This window comes from Lates calcarifer, linkage group LG19 (assembly GCF_001640805.2).
Source record: "Lates calcarifer isolate ASB-BC8 linkage group LG19, TLL_Latcal_v3, whole genome shotgun sequence".
Classification (NCBI taxonomy): Eukaryota; Metazoa; Chordata; class Actinopteri; family Centropomidae; genus Lates; species Lates calcarifer.
In genome coordinates this window covers 24,099,162-24,121,977 of record NC_066851.1, presented here as the reverse complement: position 1 = coordinate 24,121,977, position 22,816 = coordinate 24,099,162, and the positions used below count along the sequence as shown (strand labels likewise).

The following is a 22,816-nucleotide window of genomic DNA, read 5'->3' as shown; positions in this document are numbered from 1 at the left end:
GTATTTTTCTCCGGATCATGTTTAAATAAAGTTATTTTAAAACAACTTGAAGACGTGTTCGGTGGCATTTTCTTACTGAATTAACCCGCATACATGCTCACTGCTGACTGAGGGAACTGTTAGCTTTAGCATTAGCTGTGCATGTTCCCTTGACAAATCGTAATCCCTAATGATGTCACAGAAACTGTTCACGCAGATAATTTTGTCGGAGCAACGACCAATAGGAAACGTCTGACAAACAACTGACCAATGGTGTCACTTTATAGGGCTCTTGTGTGTAACTACAGCTAATACCACTACGACCATTACTGTTACTACTGTTACTACTGCTGCACTTAAACTACTCATGGTACTGCACTAGGAGAGAACTGCAAGAGTGCCTTTAATACTGCAGTACTATTACTGCTGCTGCTGTTAGTCCTGTGCTATTGCTGCCACTTCTAACACCACAAAGCCCAGTAGCTACTACTCATACCACTACTAGAACTAGTATGACTACTACTGCCATACAAAGAGTATTAGTAATATCAGCAGAAGAGAAGCAGCAGTACTATTACCATATGTACTAGAAATAATTATTAAAACAGTATTTACTCTCCTAGTACAGCAGCATCAGTAGTACTAACAGCTGTAGCAGTAATATTAATAGTAGTTAATCAATGCACTACTAGTTAGAGTTAATCATGCAGTATTTATCCTGTACTTTTACCTACTTATTTACTGCTCTTATAAGCATCAACAGCAGTAGTAATAGTAGTACAGTAGTACTAGCCACAGCAGTATGGGTAGTACTGTGAGTGCAGTAATGCAGGGCCTGGTAGTTGCAGTCGCAGTAGTATTAGTAGTTACAATAGCAGCTGTAGTACTAGAGGAAGTAATCATGTAGTATTTACAGTTCTCTGCGATTGTTGCTACTACTACTGCTGGTACTTTTACTACATTTACCATAATATCAGTACCAGTACCAGTAGTAGTAACACCATTACTACTAATATATGTGCATAATATCAACATAACCTGTACTACTTATATACAGTGTATTACTGAGTATATTCAGCACACATTTTAGAGTTTATTCAGAATTTGTTGTTTACATTTTTATTATTTTCCAGTTAACTCTTCAGTTTAAACTTTATTGATAATTTCTTGCAGCTGTGTGAAACAATTAAAAAATAAAACTCTAAACCAAAGATACAAAAGCACATGTCAGTTTTAGGCTTTTATTTTGACAGTCAGACAATAATATTGACAGTATCAGTCCATGTTAGTGATATTTAATATAAAATGAAATATTTTGACATGTTTATAATAATTGTGTCATTTTCAGCAGAGGCCACAGTGATATTTAATACTGCAGGTAATATTGTGTTGCCTTCAGGTGTTTGTGGTGTTATATTGTGTAGATTGTGAAAAAAAGAAAAGAAACAGCAACACAACCTGCAGGCTCCTGCTCTCTGACGATCGCCACAAGATGGCGCCGTATGAGAGGCAACTGGTTTCATCTGTGTGTGTGTGTGTGTGTGTGTGTGTGAGAGAGAGAGAGAGAGAGAAAGAGAGAGAGAGAGAGAGTTGTGTGTCATTTTTCTTGTGCATGAAGATGTGTGTGTTTCTTTTTTCTGATTTTTTTTAACAGGTTTTGTCTCTGGGTTGTGTGTCTGTCTGTGTTTGTGCGTCATTTCCCATGGTATGAGTCTGTTTTTTTGTGTGTGTTGTCGGAGTTGTTTTGTTGTGTTGTTGTGTGTTTGTTGCCGCCGCCTCCCAACACCTACCGCGGTGCTTGTTGGGACACCGGGGGCCACATGAACACGAACACACACATTTAAGAAACAGCAGACAACAAAAACAAACAAGCCTCCCTATATGCCAATTAAAAAAACAGAGAGAGAGAGGGGTGAGGGAGGGGGGAGGGAGAGGGGGGAGGCGGGTTTAAGACAAAAACTGATTTATTTTGTGCGATTAAAGAAAGACAACGATTATTTGAGGCTGATTTCAGAATCAGAATCAGAGACAGGAAACAGGAAGTTAAACACAAACTGTTCGGTTTGTTTTTCTGCTGCAAAACAACAACAACAAAAGTACACACACACAGACACACACGTCGATGCCTGAGCATTGTGTGTTCACACCGGTGTAACACACACACACACACACACACACACACAGTGCAGCCTGCTGTCATGTGTGTAAATGAGATGTTGAATTGAAGCAGATGCAGGAAAAACTGAACTGAGTCCTCTTTGTCCACACACACACACACACACACACACACACACACACAATAACTACACAACTATAACAAATACAAAAAGCTACTCAGTTTTTTGAGCCAAAGTGAGTCAGTTTGATTAATAATAATAATAATAATGATAATGATAATAATAAACTAAACTCAATTCACACTGTAGAAAATGATAAATATTCTAATCCTCAAAAATGCACATTAAATTATACATTAACACACAAACTGAATCTAAATTCTTCTTTTATTATAATTTCATTCTTATCTTTATTATACAAGTAACACAATATTAATATTAGTCATAACCTCTTCATGGCACTGTGTTTAATAATAGTCATAATAATAAAAATAAATGAACATTTGAGTCAGGTGATTATTTCTGTTATCTGTAACTAACTGATACTGATAATAGAATTATTATGACAAAACAGATTAATAAATAAAATATGTGTGAGTAGTTACAACTTAAACATATGTCAGTGTGTTACAAATAATAAAATAAATTATTTATAGTTCAATGACTTCTAATTATAGCCATAATAATATCACAATTAATAAAAAACAAAATGCTTTTTATATGATTTATTTTGTTAAAATGAACAAATGTAAACTAGTAAATAAATAAAATACTAAATAATAAGTTTGTAAATGAAAACATATTTCTGTTTTTAGTTTATTTATTTGCTAATTTTGTAAATTTGAGGTTTTATTCTGTTTAATGAGCTCAGTTTAATAATAAATAAAAGCATCAGTATTTACACACATTTATTCATTTGTATGTTTCTTTATGTGAAAAAGACTAAATCTTTATTGTTACTGATATTAGTTGTAGCATGAATATGACAAGATTATAATATAAAATATTTTAAAATATGATTTAACATTTTTAATGTTTTACTAACAGGTGTTCTTCAGGTCGTTGTTTTTGAGTTACATTTTAATTTTGATTTCTTCCTTCTTCTCTTTTCCTTCAGTTGAACAGAAAGAAGCTTCGTTCTGTTCAACTGAAGAAGAAAAAAAAAACAAACCTCAGATTCTTTGTGTTGAGTCTCGTTAAGCGTCGCCTGCTGAGGCAGCGACCGAACCGTAAAGAAACCTACAGATCAAACCTCAGTTTATTCTACAGCCGCGAAAATGAATCAGGGAATTAAAGCTGCGTTCAGCTCAGACGCTGAGGCGAAAATAATTTTTTTTATATTTAAAAAAAGGAAAACATGTATTTATTACTTGTGGTGTCATGAGATGTAAAACATGAACAAGCAAATTCATTTTTAATTAAAATAATAAATCCAAAAACAAAGTTACAGAGCAGAGAAGTCACTTGGTATCATTTTAATTAAACATTAAGATACAATATAAGATTATTTATCTTGCTTTTGTCTTTGTTTCCTGTGTGAGCTTCTGTTTTTTTGTTATTTTGTATTTTTAACAGATCTTGTAACAAATCTTTCTTTTAATTTTCCTTAAATAAATCAATAAAAAAAAAAACATTTGACTTGTAATAATAGGGTCTGGTACACAGCAGACTGGTTTGCACATTGTTTTATCATTATTTAATTGCTATGATTCATTTCTTTTGTTTCTTTCAAGTTTTATTTATTTATTTTTTATTCTTTTCTTGTCTTTATCTCTATCTTTATCCATATTTTAGTGTCTGAGGACCATTAACACATGAGATGGATAATTCAAAAAATTTATCCTTTAAAATATTTATTATTATTATTATTATTATTGAAAGATTTTATTTTATATTATTTCATCAGTTTTCCTTCTTTTTGAATTTCTCATTAAAATATTGGAAATGAGAGTGAAAAATTGTTTAGAATAAAGAAAATTACAAAGAATTAATTTCTAAGAACACAGAGTCAAGCACATTATTATTATTATTATTTATTTATTTACTGCTTCAGTGTTTTTTCCTGCTGTGATATTATTTTTAATTGTCATTTATTTAAACATTATGTTTATCTCAGTGATGGCTGCTGCTGCTTAGTTTTGAATTAAGCTGGTAGTTTCTGTTTAATTTGATTTCATTCCTGGTTTTCTCTTGTAATTCAGTGTGTGTGTGTGTGTATGTGTGTTATTATATTTCCTCCTCTGTTGTGTTAATATCTGACTTCTGCACACACACACCTGTACATTTCACACAGATCTGTATTCATCTCCATCCTCTCTCCCCGCTCTCCCTGTGCATTTCTTTTTTTCTTTCCTGCTGCTGCTGCTTTTTACATTTCCACTGCCGCCTGATTCTATTGTCTCTACCTTTTATTTCTATTTTTACATGTTGTGTTCCCGTGTTATTCAGAGTGCTGAGGCGAGCTGTCAGCTCGACGCCGCCGGGCATAAAAGTCTGCAAACCACCAGCCGCCATATGTCTCTTGCTGCCTCTCGTTTTCTCGCTTCATTACTCTCTCTCTCTCTCTTTTTATGCCCCTTCTTTCTTTCTGTCTTCATCTTTCATGCTGTATTGATTTATTTCTTCCTTTCACTGTCAAATTTTATAATTCAGAAGCGTTTTATTGTAAATTCTGCGTCAGTTTTGCCAAAACACTTGCCAAAATTAATGTAAACTTCCACTTTATTACATGTTTTTTTATTTTCTCTTTATGCTACAGAACCAAACACAGATTCATCCGCCAACACAAGTAGTCCCCGACAAATACTGTTTCCTCCTCCTGCAGCTGTTTTAGATAATGACTGACACTACTTTTTGTTTATTAAGTTTATGAAAGTAAAACCAAAAAAAGGCTTTGACACTGAAATTTATCAAATTTGCAATTAATCAAATTACCAATTTACCATTCATTCATTCAGCCTGTATGTAATTCTCAGGGATAAATAGAGAGTAGCCCTCATTTTCAGTTAAGCCAAGATTACATTAAAAAAAAAAAAAAAACCCCATATAAATAAGTAAAAATAATAAAAACACAATAAAACTAAAGGTAAAGTTAAATTACGATCAGTTAAACAGTGATAACATGAGTTAAAACAGCTACAGGTTGAGGCGTGGAGGCTTGTGATCGTGGTTTTGAAATAATAATAATCAAAAGATATCAGGAACTTTTATGGTGCAAGCATTAAAACCGATAAACAAGCAGTGAACCCGGGAACCTTTAGGACCCTGGCAGGTCTGAGGAAGTTGTCCATTTGTGCATGATCATTATAATATATATTAAAATGCACAGTGTTTTCATCGGTCACGTGACCAAATGTGAACACTTTTTAAGTTATAAACAGGAAACATTCACATCTTTAGTGTCCAGAGTTTTACCGTGTTAGCATAAGATTGAACTTTAGTAATCGCGAGGGAAATTCTCATGCCAGACATAACTAAAAAAATAATAATAAAAATGAAAAAAATGCCAAATACTTGAGCTGAAGCTCAACCACGGCTGGAGGTCCTTCTCAGGATACCCGCGCTGCATCTGAGGAGGACGCGATACGGAAGCTCCGAAAAATCAACCTCGTGGAGAAAAAAAAAATCACATTGCTTTTTTGCCGTGTAATATTCGCGTACTGTGTTAAAGAACTCAAACAACAGTTTAAAAGAATAAATTGACATGCGAATTAATCACACGAAATAAACACCCCCAGTGGGAAAAGACCTTTAGAGCTTTAGCATGAGATAGAATTTCAGTAATCCCGAAGGAAATTCTTGTGCCAGACATAGCTCCAAAAAACTGAAAATACAGTGATAAATACAGTAACAGAATAAAAACTGTTAAGGAGTTTATTCAATATCAGTGAAGAGCAGAAAGTGTATTCTGAATATATCTTGTAGACAGGGTTGAAACACCTGCTTGAATTTGTCCGTGCAGAGGCAAAACACTGTGAAATACTGTATTTATATATATATATATATATGTATAGTATGTTTATATATATGTTTTTTTCTATTTATACATATTTTTGTATTTTATTTTTATAACTACAGTGACAATAAAGTCAGCTACAGGTCAAAGGTCAAAGAGAGATCTGGGTTGTTTTTAATCATCCAACATGGCCGTGAATCTGAGGAAGAGGCACGTGTTTAAAGTAACAGCCGCTGAGATAAGTGATATTTGTGATATTTAACAGTAAAAGTGTTTTTTAACTAACTGGGGCTTTAACGTTTTCTGTTTTTCACTGGGAAGGAGGAGAATCCGTCTCTCTGTCTCTTCATCTCTGTTTTCAGCACCTTTCAGCCTCTTCATCTCTCTGTCACTGTCTCACAGTTTCTCTTCCTCCGCCATCTCTTTGTCTTCATCTCTCGCTCTTTTTCCTCTCTCCCTCCTCTTCATCCTCTCGCCGTCGTCTTTCACTTTTTCCTCTCCCTGTCTATTCTCTCTCTCTCTTTCTCTCTCTCTGGCAGACGGAGGGATGATGGGTTTGTTGCCGTAGTAACTCCTCCATTCAGCTCTGTTGGCACCAGCAGCATCACCCGATGACGACACGCAAATACAACAGTTTTCCCACGTCGACATGATTTAGTTGTGTCTGTTAGGAAACAAAATGAGACTAGACAACATGAACACCCCTCCCTCTCTCCATCCCTCCATCCATCCTTCCCTTATCCCTCCGTCTGTCCGCCATGCTTACTCGCTCTCTCTCTCTCGCATGTTGATTACACACAGTGACGGAAAAGACAACAGACGAGTAAAAACAAATGAATCGAGCCTCCCAATTATCGCCACGGCCCGTCGAGCCGGAGCGGCCTGCCGCCTCTTCCTCCTCAGATGTTTGTTGTTTTGTGGGTTTTCCATCGAGCTGAGATGAAACATTATTGATCTCAGCGGGGAGACAAAGAAAATGACCTGATGCACAGACAAAAAAAGATGGAGAATAAAGGAGGCAGGACGGGGCGTGTTAAGGAGAGTCGGCCCAAAACACTGAAATACTGAGTGATGTGTTTTCAGCTTCACCCTCTCAAAGGAAACATTTCATTTAAATTTACATTTAAAGGTCCAAATCTGGAGATTGGTCTAAATCCAACCTCCAGAAGTAAGAAGCTAACGTTAGGCTATAAACCAACTACACCACGGTCACATGACGTCAACGTCTCCACCACTAAGCTTCCAACTGGTCATTTCATTTAGCTCTGAGCTCTTCTACAAAAGCTTTTCTGCTAACTTGTGCTAACTCATTCCTGCACCACCCTATTGTTTATTGTATGTTTTATAACTGTGTGATGTAAGGTGACCTTTTAAATAAAATATATTATTTTTTGGTAAACTTCCTGTTTACCTTCCACCAGTGGCTTTAGGTTTTCCTTGGGTTTCTCCCTCCTTATCCTCCCTGCTCACTTGACCCACCTGCACACCTGCGTCGCATCATTCATCAGCTGCCATATAAAAATCCTGAGTCTTCTACCGCTCGTCTTCACATTATTCAGCCGCTCAGTATCTCACCTCTCCTGAGTTATTCTCTTGTACCTGTGCTGGCCTTGTGTCTCTGATGCCAAACTCACCTGCTCACCACCAGCCAGCCTCCACCTTTTCCCCTTCATCGGTCTGCCTGCCAGTCTCCAAGCTTTCATCACCCCTCACCAATAAAGGTTTCAGGTAGACGTGAGACGTGAGTTTGCAGGTTTCACTCTACTAATGGGAATTCAGGATTATGGATATCTGTCTTCTATGAGTAGCTGAAACTTTTTGCAGTTTTGACTGTGATTTTACTTTTTTTGGTTGACTGCTTTGTGGTCTGTTTTCCCATCTTGGATGTTGTGCAAACATGATTAAATACTATTAAAACTCATGATTAATTAACATTAAGATGTGCTGTTGGCTTGCGACCTCTTTGGGGACCACTGCGTTGGGTAAAGACACCAACATCGTCTGTTGGTAGGAGACAAGTGCAGGTTTTCTTGATCCAAATCAAGGGTCTAAGGACAGAGGATGTCAGTTGTTATACACAGTGTAAAATTTTCCGCGGAAAATATGGTTTCACGACTTTAACACTTTTGAAGAAAAGGTTTCTCTGTAAGTAAATGGAACCTGAGTTAAGTACTGACCAAATTTAGCTCCAGAAACCAGTGGAGACAAAAGCATCACCTGTGACAATAACTACACCTGAGAGTTGGTCTTGTTTTTGTCAGCTTATACCTGCATTAATGGACGGCTGGTCCACGGTGTAAAACCACTTATAAAAAGGGAGCTCATAGGTACATTATTTACTCAGAGGCACCTCAGTTGAAGGCATACTGATGTTTCTAATTTAAGCTCTAAAACCCATGTTTTAATTCTGAATACATTATAATGTGTAGAGCAGGTTATCCAGCTCCAAACAATGGGAAGCTGGAGCCTTTGTCTCTGAATCGCATGAAGTGTTCGTCCTCTGTGAACAGCCTGCGTGTTGTTCATCACTGCACAAGAAAATAAATGGAAGTTATGCAACTGATAATGCACAACAAGAGGTTCTAGATGAATTAAAAATAATAGACAATGTGGAGGTAAAGAGCATCAGAGGGGTGGGTGTTTCCTCCAGAGTTTCACCATCAAATCCTGCTCTGTGGTTTAAAGTGTGTTAGGGCTCGGTTAACAGCCAACAGAACCTGAGGCTTTGGTGCTGTTGCTATGGTTACTTACAGGTTAATACTCCTGAACCATGTTTGAGGTGTCAGAGTACCCGGCGTCCTCAAAGAAGTCTCCAAAGATTCCCAGGTCACGGTTATCCAAGAAGACCGGAACCGAGGACAACTGGACTTGGTTGTAGAAAGTACTAAAGTCGTAGAGGTCCTTGAAGAAGTTCCTAGAGGAGGTTCCAGGGATCCTGGGAAGTAGTATTGTATACTGCAACTGATCACAAACCACAAATTTCCTGCCCCAGGAACTTGAAAATGGTTTAGTAGTCCGTGAAGAAGTTCAGTGGATCCTCGAAGAGTCTTGAGCAAGTTGAGCTGGTGGTAACTTAAAATCTGAATTTGGAGGTTCAGAAGGTTCTAGAAGTCCTTGAGGAAGTTCCTAAAGGAGGTTCTAGGCATCTTGAGAAGCAGTACTGTGTGCTGCAAGGGTTAAAATGTTGACCAGACCCCTGACACCAAATCACAAACAACAATTCTCATGTCCTAGGAAATCTTGAGCAAGTTCAAGAGGTTTTTAAAGACAATGTTAGGCCTCAAAGTTCCAATTAATCTTGAGTTTTGTTGCAACAAATGGAAATAAATATGTATCCTTGAAAAGATGACCTGGTGTTCAGCTTGCAGATCACACTGTTAGGTTATAAATTTCTCATCTCGTAGGTTGCTAGCTAATTTGGCATTCACATACTTTGCTCAGTTGTTATATTACTAATAGCTAGTTTGAAAAACATGGACGCTCACAGGAAACTCTTTGTTGTTGCTCTTTTGGAGCATCAGGACAAATAGCAATGTTCACTGCTATTGATGACAGCAGCAGCCATCTTGAATTCTTATGTTGGGATTGGTTGAGTTGCTCTGACTTTCTGTGTTGTTCCAGTTGAGACTTCTGATCAGGAAGTCAGAATGTGAAAAGATTTAAAAGTTCTCTATCAAACAGACTTTCCTTTCTTTTAAAGACAAACTTTAACCGAGCAGATTATTTCTGCTCTGAGGTACAAGCCCCCCCCACTCTCTCTCTCTCTCTCTCTCTCTCTCTGTCTCTCTCTCTCTCTCTCTCTCTCTCTGTCTCTCTCTCTCTCTCTCTCTCACTCTCTCTCTCAGACTCTTTCATGTTCCGTCAGCCGGATTGATTTTGTGTCAGTGCTGCTGTTTTGCCTCCCGGGGGAGGATTTGAAAGGACTCTCGGTTTTGAATACACACCGACTGACCGTTTACGCTGTTTACTCGCCACAACAACTCTAAACTGCAAACCTATAGATCTGTGTGTGTCTGTGTGTGTGTGTGTGTGCGACTGAGACTGCAGAGAAGATTGTGAACCAGAGTACAGAGGTTACTGGAACAATGACAGTAATGCTACTCTCTTATTTAATAATAGATTAGATAAGTAAAGTTTATCTCTACTAGAACAAAAGAAACCCTTCAAATTAGTTGAAAACAATCTCATGGCAAGGGTCCATTTAATAGCTGTTCTGGAGCTTTCTATTATGCCAACGAGTCCTCTTTGTGCTCAGAAAAACGGTCATTTGAACAACTGCAATTTCATGTGCTGCAGATGAAGGTCATGTGATGCGATTGAAAGCTTGAGAACAAAACGTCCATGACGTGGGTAGAAGTAAAAATATAGATGCAGCTTTTTCAGTGACCAGCCCCAAGAGTTGGACAACAGAACTATGTGCTGATGTGACACTCCACCAACCTAATAGAGCAGTGCAGCAATGAATGTATTTTTGATGCCCAACCGTGAAGTTAGCATCAGCCTGGTTCCTCCACTAAAAAGCTGGTGGGATTTTTACATAGTGTTTTGGATTATTCCAGAAAATAAACAGTGAGCAGCTAAAGTTTCTGATTCTTCAGGTTTAGTTGATCAGATCATCTTCACAGATGAACACCACTGTTCTGATGTTTGAAGTAAGAAGCTAATGTTAGGCTATAAACCTACACTACACCACGGTCACATGACTGGATGGTGAGTAGATGGGTTTTCATGTTAACGTCCCCGACAACCTCTGTAGTCTCATTTAGACACTCGTTAGCAACCGCCTTTTTTAAGACACGTAAAAGCTTCAAACATCAGGAGTGGGGGATTTACTGACCCATTTTATGTCGGAGAATAAAACCTGAAAATGTCTTGAGCTTGTGTTAAAACCACAGACCTTATTTCAGACATTTAATCAGAAACACACTGAGAACAGGAAGTGCTAACATGCTAACATGCTAACTGACTTCCTGGTTTTAGGGACCACAGTTAAAAAGTCCCCATGAAAATCCAAGAGTATTTAATCTAATACAACTGTTCTGTCATAAAATCTGCTTTTGTTACCCATATAACGCTCAGTTTTTAAAATTATGTTTTAGCACCGAGGTCATGTGAATAAACAAAAAATTAGAAACACCTTGATGTAATGTAATCCAGTACAACACCGCCTTTAAACACAACCTCAGTTATAAACGCTGAGCTAAACTCTGTTGACTAATTGTAATTAATTATCTCTCTGCAGTGAGTTTCAGATTTCCGCGAACTGATTTCCATAAAAAATGGATGGAAGGAAGCCCAGGCCGACACGGAGGAGAGTTAAAACATGAACATGAACATGAAGAAAATGTGGTGGATGGAAGGGAAATCAAACAGGAAACGTCTTTGTCGTTGAGTGACGTTGATGTTTCTCCTCTTGGCCTTTTTCTCTCCTCTCTCGCTCTGTTTAAAACAAAGCGTTGGCCGCTGTCAATCACGGCGGTAATAGCCGAGCGAGGAGAGGCGGTGAGGTCATTATGACTTCATGAGGCGTCTGCTCACGAGCTGATTGGATGAATTAGTGACCGTAATCGTTAGCGGCCCCGAGCTTTAGACGGATTCTTAATGTCTCTGTATTAGCACTAATGGAATGCAATTTCAGCTCTCCCTCTGCTCTCCGTCACCCCGCCCGCCCGTGATCCTGGGGGCACCACTGGACCGTCGTCTAGGTAACTGTAATCACCGTTCTGACGCCCGGTCCCCTTCCTCCTCCTCCTCCTCCTCCTCCCATGAACCCCTCAGTGAGACAGAGGGAAAATTAGAGATGGCTCTTAATAAGAGTCCTGGTGCTAAAAGAAAATGACCAATATTCTTCCTCGGGCAGGGAAATGATTTGAGCTGCAGCCAGTTTTGTGAAGGAGCAGCGGGGGAGATTAGCTCGATTAAGGCCAAATCAGACCTGCTTCCAATTTGATGAGAGAAGGGAAGATAATAGCTCTCAGATTGGTTTCTCATGCAGCTCCGGCCTTTACTGAGGGAATTAAACCACTCTTTGTCTCTCTGTCTCTCAGGGTGACTCCACTCCCCCAACCAATCAGAGATGCTAGCTGCTAAATTAGAAAGCTAATATAACCTTTTCTCCTGAGAATTACTTTCATATCCAACTAGTTTTCATTAGCTAAACAATTTTGTGGGTGGGGGGGATTATGTTTTCAACTTGTACCGCGGAGGCTGAAAATAGTTTAGTTTCTCTGATTCAGTTCTCTTCAGCTCAAGGTATATACATATTAACCTGCAGGTAAACACATGCTAACGACTCTGTTAGCTATGGTTTATTGCCATTCTTTCTATATACAGTGGTGATTGTACAAGACTGAGGCAGCTGATGAGATGAAATTGCGTTCTTTCAGTGCTACAGGGAACAAATACAAATGGCGGTGTGATGTTAAGCAAACCACCACGTGAAGAAAATGTAGAAGAAATCAGGATATAAAAGGGCTGTCACCATGATGACAAACATAAAGAAACCACTACATCTGTGATATTTGAAACTGTTTGAATTCATCAACAGGATAACAACAAGACAGGTAACAAAGAGGAATTTACTTTGCTATACAGAAAGAAACAGTAGAGAAACTTTCCAACAAGATGCTGGATAAACCAATCAGTTAGCTTGAGGCAGAAATTTGCACTAAGCATTACTGAGCTTCTTACGATTACCCATAATACCCTTCTCTGTGCAAATTTGCAAACAGATGTTCCTGTATCTTCCCAAAAAAGAGTTAAACTCTAGAGGTGCTATATGGCAGGTTTTTGTTATTGCTACGTAGCTAAAGTTAGCATTAACAACTGTTTACTTACAGTTTGGAAGAAACATGGGAAATTTAGCATCAAAACTTACTTCTTTCATGCACCAACAGCTGTCTCCAGCGGTGGAAAGCAACACCAGTGTTAATTCTTGTTTCTCCTCTATTTCTATCACTCTTTGCCACCAAATGTGGTTTCATTGGGAACAGGTGGTGGTGCTAATGGTTGCACATCTAGGCCACGCTACTTCATCTTCTCATGTTGGACTGAGGACAGACTTGATGCTACAGTGACTCATTATCACCTCTGGAGGTATAAAGTGGTATTACAAGTTGGGATGGGCTGCAGCTAGCTGGTTAACATGCTAACTTCAGTCAGTATCTCCACAAAAACACATTTGCTGGTAATTTTAGTTTGTTTTTGAATATTTTCATCACATCAGAGATTTGTAGGACCTTGTGTTTCTCCAGTTGAAGGCTGTGTCCAAAATCACTCACTCATTTCCTACCTCCTACTCACTATATAGGGAATTCAATATAGTGGACTACATAGTGGGCTCATCGGTGTTAAAGTGTTAAAACACTTTTGGACACTACTTGGGTTGTTTTCTCTGCACCGTTAATGACGCCACTGTTGTCGCACAATTAAACCATGTCTGGTGAACGATCCGTAATAAATATTTTCAGTTTGCTGCTGCCTTCTATTAAATCAAATGTGAGACATGATAAATTTATTGCTCTGCATTGTAACTTTTATTCTTATATTCTATTTGTTTTACTGTGTTTTAGCTTATTTTTATTTTCTAATCTCTAAATGCCTCAATAATTATAATTAATTGTACGTGAATGTCTGTTTGAGTTTCTTTTACACTTTGCTTTTCAAATTTTATGTAAAAAGCTCTTTGAATTGCCTTGTTGTTGAAATGTGCTGCACAAATACACTTGCCCTGCAGCTGTTTTTCACTCCCTGCAATGCATGATGGGAAATATTGCTTGGTTAGTGACCATAGCTTGTTCACCTCTTTTCACGATGCACTGTGTGATACTTTTAGTGCACTATGTAGGGTGGAATAATCTCACTATACATTCGGACAGCACTACAAAATGGCAAACTCACTACATAGTGAGTAGTGAGTGATGTCGGACACAGCCAAGTCTTTCAATGGAAAGCAGTAGGAAATGTTAGGTTAATATCATTGTTATCTTATGGCTAAAGAAGGTCAAAACTAAAAGCATTAACACTGGGTTATATGCTGCTGGTAAACCTTGTGTGTGTGGTTAATCCTGAAAAATGTCAACCAGAAACCAAATCAAAAATGTATAGTACTTGAATGTAGTCCTCCGTTGACAAAGTCAAATGAGCTCCACACTCTGTACTTTTCTCCAGTACAGTTACTTACCCTCAGTCTCATCACACTAAACTTACAGTAAATCACTTTTTCAAATAAGCTGCACAGGGATGTTATTCAGAGCAAGCTGGGATGATTAAATTAGATGTTCAGGTGATTTTTCCCCCTTCTTCCTCTTTCTGTTCTCTGACACTGGCTGTGTTTCAGAGGCTGCTGAGGTGAAAAAATTATTTAGAAAAGAGTGAAGCGATTGGATGTGACCTTTACAGAGAGACGATGAGAACATGGAGACGGATGGGGAGGTGATCTGAGAGAAGAGGTGCAAACAGCGAGTGTAGAGGAGAATTAACGGGACCGACCGCTTTCCCAGATCAGACGCCGTCGGCGGCCTCGGCTCATTTTACAACGCTTTGACATTTGAATGATGTCACACATCGACATGTTACCGCATGTGTGTTGAGATGTTAGACGTCTTCAGGAATTTTGTCAAAATATAGAAGCAGAAAAGGCTTTGAATCTTAAAAGGAAATGAACATCTAATTTTGAAATTACAGCTTCATGTTGCTAATTGTTTTAGACGCTAATGTCCTCTTAAAAAACTCTTTGCTACTGTTTCTCCAGTTGATTTGTGGTCAGCCCATTGTTTGCTTTGGTTATCCTCAAGATACCTATTTGTGTACATGCTAGGATACATAATGTAGCTTGTAATACAAATGCTAATACATGGATGTACTGTGAACCACACCACAGACCCTTTAACACTCCTTGCTGTAATTTATCTATGTTACAAACAGGATTTTGATTGGTTTTTGTTTGAATTTTAATTATTTTAGTACCTGGCAATCTTGAGCTCATGGAGGTGTTAGCCCTGAGCTAATAGAGCCGTTAGCTCCAACCCCACAGCTAACAGTGGTTTTAGCTCCAAGCTCAGCGCTGACAAAGGTTTTAGCTCAAAACTCAGGGCTAACAGTTTTAGCTCAAAGCTAAGAGTTAACAGATGTTTTAGCCACAAGCTCAGAGCTAACAGAGGTTTTAGCTCAAAGGTTAGAGCTAACAGCAGTTTTAGCCCCAACCGCTAAGCCACAGAGCTAACAGAGGTTTCAGCCTCAAGCTCAGAGCTAACGGAGGTTTTAGCTCAAAGCTCGTGTGAACTGATCATGGCTGTTGTTACTATTTAAGACTTGGACCAGTATTTGAAAAACATTATTGGTAGATTTATAAAGGAATAACAAATTCATGCAGTAAATTGTGATGGTGTTGTTGCTTTTAGTAGATTTACTATAAACTTTATCTGTCTTGTAATTTAAGACAACATATTGTTGTACTGTTTGAACAGAAAAACAAATGGGGGGTTTTAAATCCCAGCTCTCTGTGAATAAATGTCAGACCTGTGTAGTTGAGTTTAGCTGAAGTTTGCTGTTGATGTTTTTCAGGTTTTGTTCTATTTCAGGGCCGAGATGATGAGACGATGATCCCTGTGGGGAAACTGGATATTGCAGCTGATGTCAGTGTCTTTCAGTATTTCTCAACTTTAATTGAAAATTATGTTCAAAAGTAATTTCAAGAGCAAATTTAGACTTTGAAAAGAGTTGAAGAAAAACAACATGGTCATTAAAACTCCACTAGCCTCCTATTCTCACTCAATTAGAATGTGTTTGGTGGAAATTAGACTGTAATTACACTAACACACTGCTGCTTTCAATATTTTTAAAGCACAGAAACATTATTCATTATGTTGAATCATTATTATGCATTTATTTATTAAATTTTTCTTTGCTAAAGGGAAGCGGTGAACATGTCTCTCTACAGAACAGCAGTCATTTTGTAGATAATTAAATGTTATGTCGCCCATATGTTTCATCACAGTTTGCTTTATCTGCACATATAAATGAAAAAGAGAAGTGACACAAGAAATTAAATGCAAATGAGACATTAAAGCTTTAAATCAGCACCTGTTTAGTGTCAGGCTTCAGTCGGCTGAGTTCAGGGAACAGTAAACAGCGATAAATGAAATTCCCTTTTATTTATTTAAACTCAGACTCACAGTGTCTTGTGTGTCTTTGGACCATCTGATAATCTGTTAGCAGGACGACAACTACAGATTTTCAGAGGATATTCATGGCAAGCTGAGGGTGAAACCTTTAGATTTTAATGACCTTATGACCTCTCTTTATAGCGCCACCATTGGGACAAACAAGCTCCAACTCTGGTAAAGCTCCAGTTAAAGAGATAGCAGTTTTCATGTAGAGAAAAAAAAAAGTGTATTTTACCCATGATCCCCGGCTTCTGGAGCAGGAAGTAGGATTTCACTTAGCTCTGAGCTCTTCTCCAAAAGCCTTTCTTCTTAGAAAGTTAGTGAGAGTTTGAAAGAGCGTGAGTAGAAACACAACGAGGCTGTAAAGGTGGACTGGTGAGTAGATGGGTTTTCATGTTAACGTCCCCGACAACCTCTGTAGTGTCATTTAGACACTCGTTAGCAACCGCCTTTTTTAAGACACGTAAAAGCTTCAAACATCAGGAGTGGGGGATTTACTGACCCATTTTATGTCGGAGAATAAAACCTGAAAATGTCTTGAGCTTGTGTTAAAACCACAGACCTTATTTCAGACATTTAACCAGAAACACACTGACTCTGGGACGAGGGAACAGGAAGAGCTAACATGCTAACTTAGTTCCTGGTTTTAGGACTCATTCCTGCACCGCTATATAGCTGCATGATCATGCTTTAGAGTGAGGGATCTCAGTTCTTCTGGAGTCTGGTATGTTGTTGGTATCCAGAGGACTTGACAAACATTGAGCCGAGATAATCGGAGGAAATTAAAACCCAGAGCTGCAGAGACTGGACATGACCTCTACTGTTTACATCAAACACACTTTTTCCTGCCTCAGCTCCTCCATCTTGTTTTCACGCTGCCTGTTTCCTGTCTGTACCTCTTTCTTTCTTACTTTCTTTCACACACACAGTCCAGATTAAACAGTCTCGTGACACTTAGACGGGTCTCCGGTCAAGGCAGGCGGGGCTATAAGCGCTGTCACATGTTAGCAGCCAGGGCAGCAGCTGATTGGCCGGTTCGTTAAGTGAGGGCAGCTTTACTGTCGTGTTGCCCCACATCAAACACCTTTTCAACCCGTTGCTTTGACAACCGTCGGTTGGCAGCTGATTGGAGCTGACTGAGGCAGGTTCAGGGGCCTCCTCATCGGACCCAGCTTTAGTTTTTGTTGGACAGAAGTGCACCAAGAGGGAATTTGATGATCTGGTTTGGTCTTATTTAATTTCATGCTGATTCTAAAAATATTAGCTGTGGGAAAAACAGTGTCTCACATACTTTTGAACCCGTCCAACCTCCTCATATTTGCCTGTCAATCTCTCCATCCTGGCACAGCGCACCAACTGAGTTTCCATCCACCTGCTTTTATGAGTATTTTAAATTTGCTCATTAAAAAACAAACAAACTGTGAACACCAGAAGTTAATGAAAAAAAGGGCAAAATATTGCAAAAATGTTTTCCCTTTCCCTGACAGGAGGCATCAATAAAAACAAAATGTGAGAAAGTGCAACTGAAACAAACTGAATAAATGAATCATGAGCCTTAAACGTCACTTCCTGTGCAGAGAGGACACTCTTATTGCTGTGTCCTCTTCTTCTGTGGTGGTTTTGAGTGGAGGATCAGCTCCACCAGGTTTTTCTCCATCAACCAGTCAGCTTATATTCATCGTGGATGGAAACGCGTTACTTTTGAAGATTTTCTGGAAATGTGGTTGTGTATGTAACTAAAAAGGGCAAAAAAAAAAAACCTTTTAACTATGATGTCACTAATAAACATGATTTATTTAAACAAGAAGAAAGAAAACGATGTGCTCTGTCCCACTTAGTACAGTCCAGGTTCCCCTCTCTATACGGCCGGTTGGATTCGCCCACTTCCTGTTTACATATCAATACCATTGCATACAGGGCTTCTGATGGCGAAAGTGGCAATGGCGTCGTAACACCTGTTGGCGGCAGCAAGACGACAACTACCTGTTTGACCGTCTGCACCTTTACCGTCAGGTAACAAGACCGGGAGCACGTTCAGCAAACGTTTAGGTACCTGACGCTGAATATCAGATTAATAAATACGTAAACGAGTCACGTATGAACTCCACCCTCATTAACGTGTGTGATGTGATTTAAACCAGACGTGACTTTCTGCTATGAGGCTAGCACGCGGTTAGCTAGCATAGCTGAACAAGCTAACCCGCGGTTAGCTTCATGGCTAATGGCACACCGATAAGCTAGCACAACAATTTTATTTTGAAAAGCTGACACAATCAGCATCATAAATACTGCGCTGTTTTTGTTTGCTAAGTGGTTTCATTTAAAAGTATTTGTGTATAAATTATTATTGGACCCTCACAGGACAAACAAATCTATATTTAAGTGTTTCCTCCGCCCCACATGACTCCCTCCCACAGGAAACCTAAGAGAAAAACAAACAAACAAGAAATTAAGGAAGCTAAATATTTTATTTATATTATTTCCCTAATTCATCCACACTCAATTCGTTTCAGTCTGTGTATCTATCTATTGGTCTATCTATCTAGATGTATAGATATATACACTCTTTGGCCACTTCATTAGATACCTATACAATCCAATGCAATCCAACATAACGGCTGTGCCACATATTCCTCCTTTATCAAACTTAACTTTCTGTTTGGTGTTAAATGAGCCACAGTAAAAATACACAAACATAACAAAGTTTGCGTAGGAGAGGTGAGGAACTTAATACTATAAAAGCAGAGCATTGTCACATTAAACACTTTAGCTTTTTATTTATATTATAACTTTATATTTGGTGATCTGATCACTTTGTGTCTTCTCTTGACATCTTTTCTTCCCCGTGTATACAATACAGATCTAGAGCTGCATTTGTCAATTATTCTATTGATTAATCACTGACTGACTGTGTCTATAAAACATCAAAAAATGGTGAAACTTGTTTCACACAGTGATGTCTTCAAATGTCTTGTTTAAACAGTCTGAAATCAGAATAATAATAGTCAGAATAATTGGCCTTTATTTTGTTTAAAAAATACTGAAACAGTTGATCATGTTAATATTTGCTGATTGTTTATTAATTGATTTGACTGTGTTACCTGTTTTATTTTCTAATGTGCGGTTTGAGATGTAGAAAAGTCCTTGTCTCAGATTCAGTTCTCATGTAATGAAATGAAAAATAATGTGTGTGAATAAAGCATGTATGTAGTTTTTCTTTTGGACTTGTGAAACCCTGACTCATAGATTCTGTTCTACAGGATTATGAATCGGCCTCTGATGGACTCGGACTCTTTAGCCTCTTGGAGGACAGGAGTCGCCTCTGGTCGTCTGGTCGTCGTTTTGAAAAAGGTATTTAAAATCTTTTGTGTATTTGTCAGGTAACAGAGAGAGGTTTTCTGCCAAAAAGCAGGTTTAAGCAGGTAGTTCTGTACCAAAAAAGATATTTTTAGATCATCATCAGCCTCCAGGAGCCAGGATGAATTTATTCTCCCTCTCTCAGCGGCGAAGCAGCCACACTTTGATTTTTCCTGATCAGATGTCTTTTCCATCATCTCTTATCACCGACCTGCAGCCTGCTCTCAGTGTCCCTGATTTGCACTTTGATTCAAGCACCACTGGGTAAAGCAAATTTCATCAAAGTTGTTTCCTGAATAAAAAATGAAGGCGTTTATTTCGCTCTGCGGAGCGCGGCGCTGACAGCTGATGGAGGCTCAGGCTGAATGATGGAGCCGTGCGACAAACACCAACAAAACCAGCTCTGATTTTATCAGCTGATTCACAGGAGAGAGTCTGTAGTACGACAGTTCAACATTTCTGATTATTGTCTCTGATCTCCCTCTGTCCATAGTGATGCACCTGTACACAGTACAGGTGCATGTACAGTACTACCAAACAATAATAAAAGGATGCAGTACTCTGTATTAGTACAAACAAATATCTGTAGATTCCAAACCACAGTGTGTTTGTTATTAATTAAACAAACTGTTATTATTTACCTCCTTGTGGCAGTTTTTAATCTCTTTGCTGTAGTTTTGCATCTTTGTACCGTCATTCTGCCTCTTTGGAATAGTTTTACATGCCCTTGTATTCGTCCAGCTGAGCTCTGTGACTCTCAGACGAGAAATATTAACAGTTGCCGGTTCTCTCGGGCTCAGGAGTTTTTCAGGAGCTCAGCGGGCAGAGAAACCATCAGAGCAGCACTGGAAAGATTTGACGCAGTAAACAGAGATCAGCTGTCTGAGAGAGACGGAGCTGAGTCTGAGCCGACCAACAAAAATCAGTGCAGTCAAACCTACAGACTCACGTCTCGTTAATACTTGCAACCTTTAATGTTTAGTTTAGTCTGTCCTCTTTCACCTTGAACATACAGCTCAGAAATGCATTTAATTATACCTGTAAATCTGCAGAACCCCTGTTGACTTTTTTCCCGAGTGATTGAGAAGAGCTCCAGGATGTCAGCTGAGAGAAACAAGATATTTTCAAGATAAAATTTAATACTAATACTGTAATATAGATCACCGTGTTTTAAAAGTGCTGCTCTCTTTGCTTCCTTGCGTGTTATTTCATAAAATAAGATATAATTATTATCAGTTTCTGGAAATATGAAATACTGAATCTGTGAAGCTGCTGTTCAGTCTTTTCTTCAAGCAAACCAGGCGGAAAAATTAGCTTTTTTTATCCATAAAATCTGCCTGCAGGGCCCGTTATCTAAGTGTTTCCTACACGTTTTATTATCTAAAGCCAGTGAACGGAAAGAGACATCGCACTTGATCGGAGAGCAGGAGTGTCTGCAGAGTTTTCTCCTGTTTCCTGGTGTTTGGATCCAAACAGGAGTTGGCTGTGTGTTCAGGTCGGAGGTCGGATATCTGACGACCTGCCATCAGCTGATTGGAGGCCGTCGATGTGTAATAATATTCCAGCGGGCCGTCGTCTCCTTGTCGGGGGTCGGCGCTGGTGATACTGGTGTGGAGGGGAGGGAAGGGGATGGAAGGGGGCCAAGCATCCATTCATCCATCCACCCCATCCGTCCAAATCAGCATTAATCAGGACGGCTCGGCTCATTCCTCCTCGTATCAAATCAGACAAATGATTACTGGCATTCAGCCGACGAGGGCCGTGGACGGCGAGGGGCCGAGCTGCGCTGCAATCAGGCCGCTGCTCCTCGCTTCCTGGAGATCCCGCCGCAGAATCACAGTGTTTTTCTTTTCCTAACTAATCGTTTAATAAAAAAAAATAAAAAAAACGATGATTGACGTACAGGAAATAAAAGGGGGGATTGTGTGTTTCCGCGGGAATAAACGCCCCGAATCTGCACATCGCCAAACCTGAAGCCGAGAGTATTTAGATCAGCAGCCTGAAAATACTCATCATGTGTTTTTTTTTCCATCCCGTCTTCTCTCAATCAAGCTCTGTTCCAGCAGAGATAATTTCATTTCCACTGTGGTGTAAATAGAGCAGACTGCCCCCAACACCACAGAAGAACAAGAAGGTTTAATCAGGTTTTTTATGTCAGGACCTGCAGGGACAGAGGTTTGGAGAGAGGAGACATGATATGATGCTGCTTTTATGAGGTGTTTGGTTTCATATTCACCTCCTCACCACTGTTCAAATATTTTCTGTGTGAGTTGGAGGCAGCTGTGAGTGTGTTTTAGATGTTTGTTGTCATAACAGAAGCAGAAACAAACCACCCTGAACCTTTAACCCTGAGCTAAGGCTGGGCGATAGAGCGATGACGGTAAATAACTTTTCCTCGATAAGAATATAAGACATGATCGATACAGTGTTGATAGAACTCGTTCCATCCGTGTTTTCACAGATGGAACAAAAATAAATAGCGCAGCACCGAACCAATGACGTGGCTGGAACAGAGTTACAGCTGTAACTACTCGGCCGATTGACAGATTTTTCATGTTTCATTTCTGCAGCAAATACGTCGTTTTCACTTGTCATGAATTTATTTCCTCTGTGGCAGCAGAACATGTTACAGCAGCTTCACACACTCCTGCAGATTACACGAATACTACCCGAAAAAAAAGTGATTCAATTTTTTTCCGCAACGTGAATAAATGCATCGCAGTCACACGCTGTTAGAGGCTCCCACAGGACCTCAAACTGTTCCACAAACATCCTAAAAAATATGTCCACAATCGACCACGGTGGAGCTTCAGGTTCGGGATATTTGCGGGTGTTGATTGAAGTGGGGACTATTTTCAGTGGTGGATTAATCCACATTTGCTGCAGTACTGAGTATTTGTGGCAGCAGGACAGTGTGTCACAGCTTAGTACAGTTATTCACCTCTCCAGATATTTTTTTCCCACCCTCTACCTGTTTCTCCAGGTCTCTGGGTTACCCCCCCCCACAGGACAGGTTGTGGTTTCTGGGGCCACGCCACCACAGCAGCCCTCACCCCCACCCCCCCGGCTCTCCTAATCCCTGCAGGGGCACTGGAGCTCTGAGAAACACGGGGAGAGGTTTCTCCCAGACCAACCAGGCTGTCATTAAATCACCGATCTGATCATTAGAGGCCAGAGACACTGTTCTCTGTCGGCCGCTTTTAAACTCAGGTTTCACCAGGTTTAAATGAAGTTTAGCACCA

General features: G+C 39.3%; 1 long non-coding RNA gene across 1 annotated transcript in view; it reads right to left on the bottom strand.

The window, feature by feature from the left end:
- Window positions 1-16,875, bottom strand: part of LOC127143588 (uncharacterized) — a 57,211-nt gene extending 40,336 nt beyond the window's left edge. The window contains exons 1-2 of the long non-coding RNA XR_007815150.1: window positions 16,780-16,875; window positions 10,800-10,948 (exon numbers count right to left, since the gene is read on the bottom strand). This is a non-coding gene — a long non-coding RNA (uncharacterized LOC127143588). The remainder of the gene's footprint in view (window positions 1-10,799; window positions 10,949-16,779) is intronic.
- Window positions 16,876-22,816: the final 5,941 nt, after the last annotated feature.